Below are 10252 nucleotides of genomic sequence, written 5' to 3' on the forward strand. Positions count from 1 at the left end.
TTCCTATTTTCTATCATCCTCTGAAGTTCATTTAAGATGACGCGTACTGCTTCAGTGACTTTATCCAGCCACCTCAATCTCTGTCATGCCATTCTTCTTTTGCCCTCAGTCTTTCCCCCCATTAGGCTCTTCTCCAGTGAGTCTTTCCTTCTCATTAGATGGCCGAAGTACAGTGGTACCTCTACTTAAGAACGCTTCTACTTAAGAACTTTTCTAGATAAGAACCAGGTGTTCAGGATTTTTTTGCCTCTTCTTAAGAACCATTTTCTACTTAAGAACCCGAGCCCAGAAAAATTTCCCAGGAAATTTGAGAGCGGCACGAAGACCCGGCCATTCCCCCTTTAATCCAAGCCATCTTGGGCTTTTTCCTTTTGGTGGTGCTTAAGGAGGCTTTGGCAGTCCAGAGCAAACAAAGCATTTTCCTTTCTCTGGGTGCTTGGAGAGGGAATAAACCTCTGCCAGTGCCCAGAGAAAAGAAACACTCCCTTCACTTTGGGCAGTGACTGTCCTCCTCTTCTTCTTCCTCCTCCTCCTCCCACCCAAATTCCAAGTTTTTATTTCTTTCCTAATGGGTTTGTACACGTTATTTGCTTTTACATTGATTCTTATGGGAAAAATTGCTTCTACTTACAAACTTTTCTACTTAAGAACCTGGTCACAGAACGAATTAAGTTCTTAAGTAGAGGTACCACTGTATTTGAGTTTCACCTTCAGGGTCTAGCCTTCTAAAGAACGGTCAGGGTTGATTCATTCTAATGGAATCATTCTAACATTAGCCATCTTTGCATCATTAGGAGGTGCTGCTATCACTCACAGTGGCCTAGAAGTGGCGCATATCTTTGCAGCGGCACCAGTTTTAGACCATGAACTAAACTTTGGTTAGTGCATCACTTCATCTGTGGAATTACTTCGTAGAGATCACTGTGAGAACTCTGCTCAGTTATTGTGGAACTGTGACAGCATGAAAAGTAAACATTTTATTATTTTATTTATTTATTAGTTGGACTTGTATGCCGCCCCTCTCCGAAGACTCGGGGAGGCTCACAACAAGTAAAACAGTCACAACAATGCAATTAATTAAAATATTTAACAATTTAAGAAAAACCCCATGTAATAGCAAACACACTCACAAGCATACCATGTATAAATTAACGTGCCCAGGGGAGATGTTTAGTTTCCCCATGCCTGACGGCAAAGGTGGGTCTTAAGGAGTTTTAGGAAGGCAGGAAGAGTAGGGGCAGTTCTAATCTCCGGGGGGAGTTGGTTCCAGAGAGCCGGTGCCGCCACAGAGAAGGCTCTTCCCCTGGGACCCGCCAACTGGCATTGTTTAGTTGACGGGACCCGGAGAAGGCCCACTCTGTGGGAACTAATCAGTCGCTGGGATTCCTCAAGATGGGCCTCACTGTAGCTTTGGTTCCGAGTATGGAAACCTAAGAGACAACAAGTACTGTACTGCTGAGAGGGCGAGTGAAACTTGACAAGGTTGTATTGCCTTACATAGAAAGGATATACTGTATGCCTGAGCCAGCAGGCTAACTATAGGCAGTCTTAGAGGTTTCTCAATATAGTTAATGTAGCCCTTAATAGACACTCAAGACATTCCACAGGAGGCTGCCTGCTGCATGTTAAAATGAACCATGATGTCATAATTGATTTTAAAAAGACAGAGCCTATTCATATAAACAACTATATGAACTTACCAATTGCCACAAATAATGCACATTTGTAAAATATCCTGCTAATTTATTATATATCTACAAAATGTCTACAAATACTGTGTTTTTCAGAGTATAAGACGCACCTAAATTTTAGAGGTGGAAAACAAGGAAAGAAGTATTCTGAACCAAATGGTGTAATAATATATCATTTAATTAAATAGCAGTGTAGCAGAATACTTTTTACAAACGTATACACTTTTTACAAACTTCAACCTTGACAGCTTTAAGACCGATGAACTTCAACTCCCAGAATTCCTCCTCCAGCCATGCTAGCGAGTTGAAGTCCACAAGTCTTAAAGTTGCCAATTTTAAATACCCCTGCATCCCTAATCCCTAACCCAGAGGTTTTCAAATTTAACAGCTTTAACACTAGTGGACTTCAACTCCCAGAATTCCTCCTCCAATCATGCTAATTAAAAGGCAAAAATAGCCCAATTTTTGCGAAAAATGGGCTGGTTTTCACCAGTTTGTGTTCTGCGGGGGGTGGGGGGGTGGGGGGTGTCTCAACTGCCTGTAATTACAGGGTAATTAGTCCAGAAAGACAGACACCACACGATAGAAGAAAAACCCAAAAGTCTTTATCAACAGAAAAACAGAAACAGCTCCCTTTTTAAATGTCAAAGGGATTTTCTGGTACACACAAGGCAAACATTAAATGCAATCCAAAGGCTCACCCAATAACTGAGAAATTGAGCCCAATTCTAAAGTCCAGAGAGTCCACAATCTTTAACAGTCCAATCTTGAACAGCACAAAAACCACGATCTTGACGAAACTATGAATCAGATAAACTGCCATGAGGCTAAAACAGCAGGCTGGTCTTTTATCCGTAGCACTAATTACAGCAACCCCACCCAACCACAGGTGGCCTCATTTATCTCCTGTAATAATCCTTCAGTTGTTGTCTCCTGTGCATCACTCTACGCATGCGTGGATGTGTCATACATTCTTGTTCAGAATCCAAGGATGATAAGGATGATTGATCTGTCTGCCAAACTTCCCTCTTCCAAGTCACCCCCACCTTCTTCTTCTTCCGAGGAAACTTCACTCCCTGACTCTGTCAGCAATAAAACAGGCCTATGACATGTTGATGTTTCCCCTGCATCCACCTCCACATTCCTTGGGGCAGGAGCTGGGCCAGAGCCAACCACAACAGTTTGTTCAGAAATTGTAGGTGGGCAAAGGATCTGGGGAACCTGCAGACAATTCTTGGGTGCTGGAAGATGGCAAAAATGCCCTCATTTTTGTGAAAAACTGGCTGTTTTTCACTTGTTTTTTTAGAATGGCAAAAATAGAGGCATTTTTGCTATTTGCCAGCACCCAAGAGCTGTCTGCAGGCTCCCCAGATCTTTTCCCCACCCCATTTTTGTGAAAAAAATGGGCAAAAAATGGCCCATTTTTTTTTTTGCAAAAACAGCCTCTTACTTAAGCCATCTTCATTTAAATTTAGCTGATTTTCATCAATGCCTTTTCTTCAAGTCACTTTGACTCTCAGAGACAACCTGGACATGTTCCTTTATTTTTCCTTGCAATATTTAGAAGTTATTTGCTTACTTTGGGGGGGGGGGGGGGAGAAAGGGAGGGAGGGAAGAGGAGGAGGGGGAGGGGGGAAGAGAGACTGACTCTGAGTTACCCATGCAGCATTGTACTTAATGCAAGATTAGAACTGACAGCACCAAACTGGCTTCAGTCTAATATTTCATTAACATAGCTAAGCTAATGGAGAAAATAATGGCTATTAGGCTACAGAAGATCTTATATAAAAATGAGGACCTTTTCAGTTTATATTTAAAGTTGAATTTTGGCATAGGGGTTGGCCTGGTGGCTCTGGTAATTGCACTATGTTGGAAGAGGGAGAAGAAGAATCATTCTATTAATACTTCTGGATCTCTTTATGTCTTTAATATGTGAATGAAGGCACATATAGATAGCACAGAATAATGTTGCAACTAAATTGTCACCAGGACCAAAGGTTTATTTTTTCCAACATTCAGGCTCATGCTGGGCTCAAAGGGAACTTCTCTCTCTCCAGAATCTTCTAATATTCCTGTTTATATTGCGACATCCTCCCTATTTACAGTTGTAGGGATTCCGCACTGATGCTGGACAGACAAGTATTATTGGTGACAAAATGGTTTTTCATAAGATTTGTTTATTAAAAAAACTGCATGCCCATCTACAGGGCAGAGGCTGGCCTCTATGACTTATGTGATGGTAAAATCTAAAATGCGGTTTACTGTAATGTTCAAAATGTACTTTTTGTAGCGCAGCCAATAAAGATGGCCTAGAAATTAGAATGACCCAGAATTTGGCAGCAAACATAGGGAGTAATATCTCCTGAAGGCCCCACGTTTAAAGAGCTTCACAGGTTGCTGGTTGTCTTCCAAGTCTAATTTAAGGTGGTTGAGGCAAATTCTCTTTTTTTCAGCTATCTCTAATCAGGCTGGTTATTATAAAACCAGAATAGGAGATTCAGACCACGGGCGCACCTGTGTGTCCGTGCGCAATTTCACTACCTGCCCAGGTGCAGTAAATGAATTGCGCTGGACTCTGCTAGCACTCAGAGGGGTGGGTGGGAGCACATGTCACCATTCCACCTTAGCAGCCCAGCTCTGGTTCAGAGTATTTTTCTTTACTATTCTTCTCTGGCTTATTTTTCTTTTTCATGCAACGTCTTTTGCAGTGCAAGAAATGTTCTGATTTGTTCTTGATTTTGTGTAAATGACTCCAGAAGCTTTGTCTGACAAATGGAATCAATTATTGTAAATATTAAATAAATATTTAAAATACATTTGAATATATAAATATTTAAGTACAGTAATCCCTCGCTACTTTATGGTTCATATTTCACGGATTTGCTATTTCAAGGGTTTTCAAAGGGGGCTTTAATCCATTAAATCCATTAAATTTTTTAAATCCATTAAAATTCATAAAATTCTTTTATAGTACTACTGTACTGTATTAAAGAAACTGGTAGGGTATCACATGTAGTTCCAGCTGAGAAACATTATTGAATGACTGTTTAATGCAAAGGGTAGGTTTTAAAAGTCCAAATAATCATTAAATATATAAAATAATATATTTCCTCTACTTCACAGAAATTCATTTTTCACTGGTGGTCTTGGAACGCATCACCAGTGAAAAACGAGGGACCACTGTATTTACTTAATGCCAAATGTTTGTGTGTGTATATGTGTGTATCACAATGATTATCAGATTACTCTATGAAATCTTGTTTTTTTTTTAAAAAAAGAAGCCCATAATCATTTTGGATAGTGAGATAAGTCGCATATTAATTTAATAAATAAATAATAAAAGGTAGAGATGAAAATGAAACCCTAGTTAGCTACTTCAGTACTTTTGTTCAAACAGCAAATGTTGCTGTGTTTAAAGACCTTGACCTAGAGAGAAAATTCCTGGAGATAATTGAGTCTCTTATTTGAAAATGATATCCTCACTGGATTTGATGAAACTGTTCCCAGCTTTTACTATAATTGCTGCCATTGTGACATATCAATCTGAGTTTTGATTAAGGCAATGGGAACTAAATATTTTTTTTCATTTTTTAAAAAAAGACCATCTAATATTAAATTTGCATCACAGTTGTTTTTCCTTAATTTTTTGTATCTTTACTTCAGGGCCTTTTATTTTTTATTTATTTATTTTGTCCAATACATAATACACATTGAAGAGAATAGATATGTAATAATATATCTTTTGTTTTTGTTGATAGAAACACAATAATTTCCGGTATATATGTGAATGTGTTAGAGAGGGAATTGTGTTCAGTCTTATCTTTCACCTAAAGTGCTGATAGTAGATGTAGATTCTAGAATAACCATATTGGGAGGAGGGGAGGTGTAGCAAGAGAAACAGTCCAATACTGTGAGAGGGAATTGAGTTGATTCACATAGTTACTGTAAATAACAAGCAGGCAGAATTCTGTTGTGCAATCTTGGATTGCAAGTGCAGCTGTTACCTGCCTGTTGGTGGAGCCACTTCTGAATAAAATCTGCTCAATGAGGTTATAAAGTAACGGCTGACCTTCTTCCCAGTTTTCCCCCTCAGCCCGTTCTTTTTATTTTCTATGTTCCTTTCAATATTCTTAGGATTCTCTTTCCATTTCTTTAGTAAAAACTACTCAATTCCCTAGTAAAGTTGCAAATGTCAAAACAGATGATGCTCCAAAGATTTCACATGTCTCTTCTGGACAGAATTTCCAATAAAAATGAACATTTCTTTTTATGAATAACCTATCCTAGCCAACTGACATGTACAGTATGTATGTAGGTGAAGAATATTCTGAAGCAAGGGAACAAGGAAGTCACACACTTTGTATGGGCTTCCTCTGCCTTGAAATTTACGAAGTACTTCAAGTTGCACTGAAGTAAGAAAAAGAAGTGAACCACTCTTTAATTCAATAAAATCAAAAACATCGCACCGATCACTAACCCCAGTTTGGATTCAAGAGTTTGGGCAATAAACATTTACTGCTTTTCATGGTTGACCCAAGTTCCTAAGGACAGAGGAATTTGCATATTTATCACCTGTGAAGCAAATATCACCTGTGAAGCAAACCTTACGTAAGGTTTTAAAGACCCATCTCTTACAACAGGCTTGGGGTCACTAAATTAAACATCTAGCCCCGCCGACCAATGAATTTATATGCATGATTGGATGAATGTGAGCAACTAGTTTTTAAGAAATTGGGGTTTTAAGAAATTGGGGTTTTAGGATGTTTTAAGTTTTAGATTTCTAGATCTTGTATTTTTTTCTTGATGTGACCCACCCTGAATCTGAGGAGAAGGGTGGCATAGAAATCAATCAATCAATCAATCAATCAATCAATCAATCAATCAAAAAACAAATAAATACTGACAATGGGGCTTTAGAGGGAATGTTTTAATTGCAGGGTCTTATCTCCATTTGTCTGCTTCTTTTGTTTTCTTTACTTCTTTATATATTTTTTTGGATTTATATGCCGCTCATCTCCAAGGACTTGGAGTTTTCACAGTATATTAGTTGCCATTATATTGAATAGTGTGTATTAATGTCTCTAGACACTGGATGGTGTGCAGAATCTTAAATGTTGAAACAATAATAGTAATTTAATATCTAGAAGGTGTTAATGTCATAAGGAACCTGTAGGAACCTGAACTGTATTATCTTTCTGTGAGAAAAATCAAATCCAACAACCTCTAGTCATCCAACCTGAATCTCCTGACAGTAGTTGACCAATTTTAGCCAATCATTTCCAGCAGTTTTCCCCATTTTAGGACTATCTGCCTGATAGGCAAAACTTCAGATTATGCAGAATGTGGCCGCTTGAGCTATCATGGGCCTCCGTAGGTATGCCCATGTTTCGCCAACACTCTGCAGCTTACACTGGCTGCCGATCAGTTTCCAATCACAATTCAAAGTGTTGGTGATGACCTATAAAACCCCACATGGCATCGGATCAGAATACCTATGGGACCGCCTTCTGCCGCATGAAGCCCAGCAGCTGATTAGGTCCCACAGAGTTGGCCTTCTCCGGGTCCCGTCGACTAAGCAATGTCATCTGGCGGGACCTAGGGGAAGAGCCTTCTCTGTGGCGGCCCCGGCCCTCTGGAATCAATTCCCCCCTGAGATTTGAATTGCCCCTACCCTCCTTGCCTTCTGCAAGAAGTTGAAGACCCATCTATGCCGCCAACCATGAGGGGATTAATTCCCACCACCACCTTTTCTGACTTAAACACTTGAGATTGGTGTGACTGTTTTAGAATTGCTAGTTTTTAACAATACGGTTTTTAAAAATATAGTTTATATTGGATTTGTATTCTATTGTATTTTATTGTTGTTGTGAGTCCTCAGCGAGGGGTGGCATACAAATCTAATAAATTATTATTATTATTATTGTTGTTGTTGTTATTATTATTATTAATTATTATTATTATTGCTTTCAGTTCCTTTAGGATCCTTTTGTATCACAACTGGTCGTTTAAACCTCGGATCCCCAATGTAGTGTCTGGACATATTGATGTATACTTCTCTCTCTGACTTCTGATTTTCTTATGTTATATTTCTATTTTAACTAAAAATAAATCTGCCAAACTGCGAAGATATAGGGAAGACAAGAAATATAATCATTATGGCCATCGTGAGATTTTTCTGCACATGATTCAAGACTTCAAACAACAATCCTATGCTTTTAATTGAGAACAGTCTCTACAGTATTGATTTAAAAAAAGAGAGGCCTAACAGGCATTTTCTGAAACACCACAGAGGTTTCCGCTTCAAAAGTAGTCGTTTTCATAGAAGACTACAATAATCTAGTCCAGAAGCTTCTAAGACACAAATTGAAGTGTGGGTATCTACCTTTGTATAGAAGGCAAGATAGACTACCTACCAAACCTGCTAAAATGAATTACAGTAGACATAATTTCGAATTTGAAGGACAATTGCTGGATTCTAAGGTACAGTTGAGCTGCAATCTGATGGACATTGGTTTGACAGTTTGGTGATTTAACGGAAAGAATCTGCTGACGTGGAGAGTTCTTGCCTCATCCCTGGCCTGTTTTTCAGTTCTACTGTACATTTTGCTACTTCTGGAAGTAGATCAACCGAGTGAATCTAAGAGCCAGTGTTTCTGACTCTGGTGCTCCCAAACATGCTCCTCGGCATCTACTTGGTTTCTTGTTTGCGCTGATTCATTTTGCTTGAATGGTCACAGCTCATTCTGCTTTGTGATCTTTGGCTGAGACCTGAATGCCTTTTTCACATTTTTTGGTACAATTATTTGTGGGCTTGGGAAAAAAAACCCACCTCTTTTTCAATTAATGGAGTCTTGGCTTTTAACAGACCTTCCTTCCGCCCATTAGTTCCCATGGATCCATGAAACTGAAGGTTTACTGTACTCTGATTGACAGGTCTGATCCTTGAGAGAAAGGGAGATTATTCTTGGCTCCATTTGCACTGTTACTCTGCAACAGTTCCTTAGACTGTGATCGGCTGTGTTATTTTTTTTTATTCTGGGACTTTTCGCTAGTGATTTGTTGAATATATGATGTTTCTATGCAATATACTGAAGTCTTTGTGAATTATTATCATACTGATGACAGAGGTAGCAGTAGAAGATGCTGTAAATCATAATAACTCTTCATAATGTTATGCTTTTCTGCTTTTTTGTTTGCTTGCAGAACAGGCATGTAGAGCACACTTAAGTGTTTTATGGTGAATGAAAACACCATACATCTCCACATCACTGAAGGGATAATGATACATCCCACTTGCCTTGTCACCTCTACCTTTTCTAACTCCCTGAATCTTTATTCATTTTTCTTAATACAGTGGTAGCTTTGAGCATCCAAGTAAGTATTAGAAATCACTGTCCAAACTGGAGCAAAAATGATGGTGCCAAGAGGGCTGATGGAAAGAAGGAAAAAAGACTGAAGCCAAGCAACAGCAATAGCACTTAGATTTATATGCCACTTCGCATTGTTTTAGAGCCCTCCTTAAGCTGTTTACAGAGTCAGCATATTGCCCTTAACAACCTGGGGCCTCATTTTACTGACCTCGGAAGGATGGAAGGCTTAGTCAACTTTTTGGAAGCAGACCATACAAGGAAGTAGAAGAATCTGTACTTGCCACCAATCCAAGCCAAAATGATTATTTTGCAGTAGCTACCCAGCAGCACCAAAGTTTTGGCATTCCTCTTCATCAATATGTAATCTAATCTGTATATGATTAGTGACATGATTCTTGAAGAATGCAACAGGCATATATTGATCAGTAAAGGATAGTATAATGTAAAGGACAGTAAATGGGCATTATTGTTCAGGTATTATTTCAGTAGTGTCTAGTAATATCAGTTTCAAATTGGAAAGAAATGATAACTAATTCAAAAAGATGGAAGCACTATTAACAAGCAAGCATGAAAGACAGATGGGTCTCTATTGGAAAGAGATGTATAAGGGAAAAGGCTATAAAAATTGTTCCCAAAGTGGCCAGAATGAATAAGCACCCTTTGAAAAGTTGCCTGCTCCTTGCAGCCTTCTCTTCCACAACAAATAATAGAAACTACGTGTGTTTTATATTTTACTCCTTTAGGAGCTTCTTGGATTTTTAGTGAATTCTATTCATTTCAGTGTCTCTGTGTTCTATGCTTGTACTAACATCTTCAAGGAAAAATTAAGGGCTGAAATATTGGGTCATATCAGACAGCGTATTACATCAGTCTATCTTATTGTGAATATAATGTATCAAGGCTGGAAAGATATAATTATTAGAATTATTAATTATTAGAATCTCAAAGGATTGCAACCCTGCTTTAATACATAGTTGAGCATGGATAAAATGAACTTTATATAGTATCTTTACAACATGGGATATGGTTCCCCATTCACAAACATATTAAAATCTAAGAAGTTTAAAATATCAATCCTAAATTGATTTGCTTTTGTTTTGAAGAAACTGATTTTTTAAAGAAATATAAACAATTTCCAAAGAAGCTGAAGACCAATGGAAGGAGAATAAATGATCCATCAAAATAATTTCT

This window comes from Erythrolamprus reginae, chromosome 2 (assembly GCF_031021105.1).
Source record: "Erythrolamprus reginae isolate rEryReg1 chromosome 2, rEryReg1.hap1, whole genome shotgun sequence".
Lineage (NCBI taxonomy): Eukaryota > Metazoa > Chordata > Lepidosauria > Squamata > Dipsadidae > Erythrolamprus > Erythrolamprus reginae.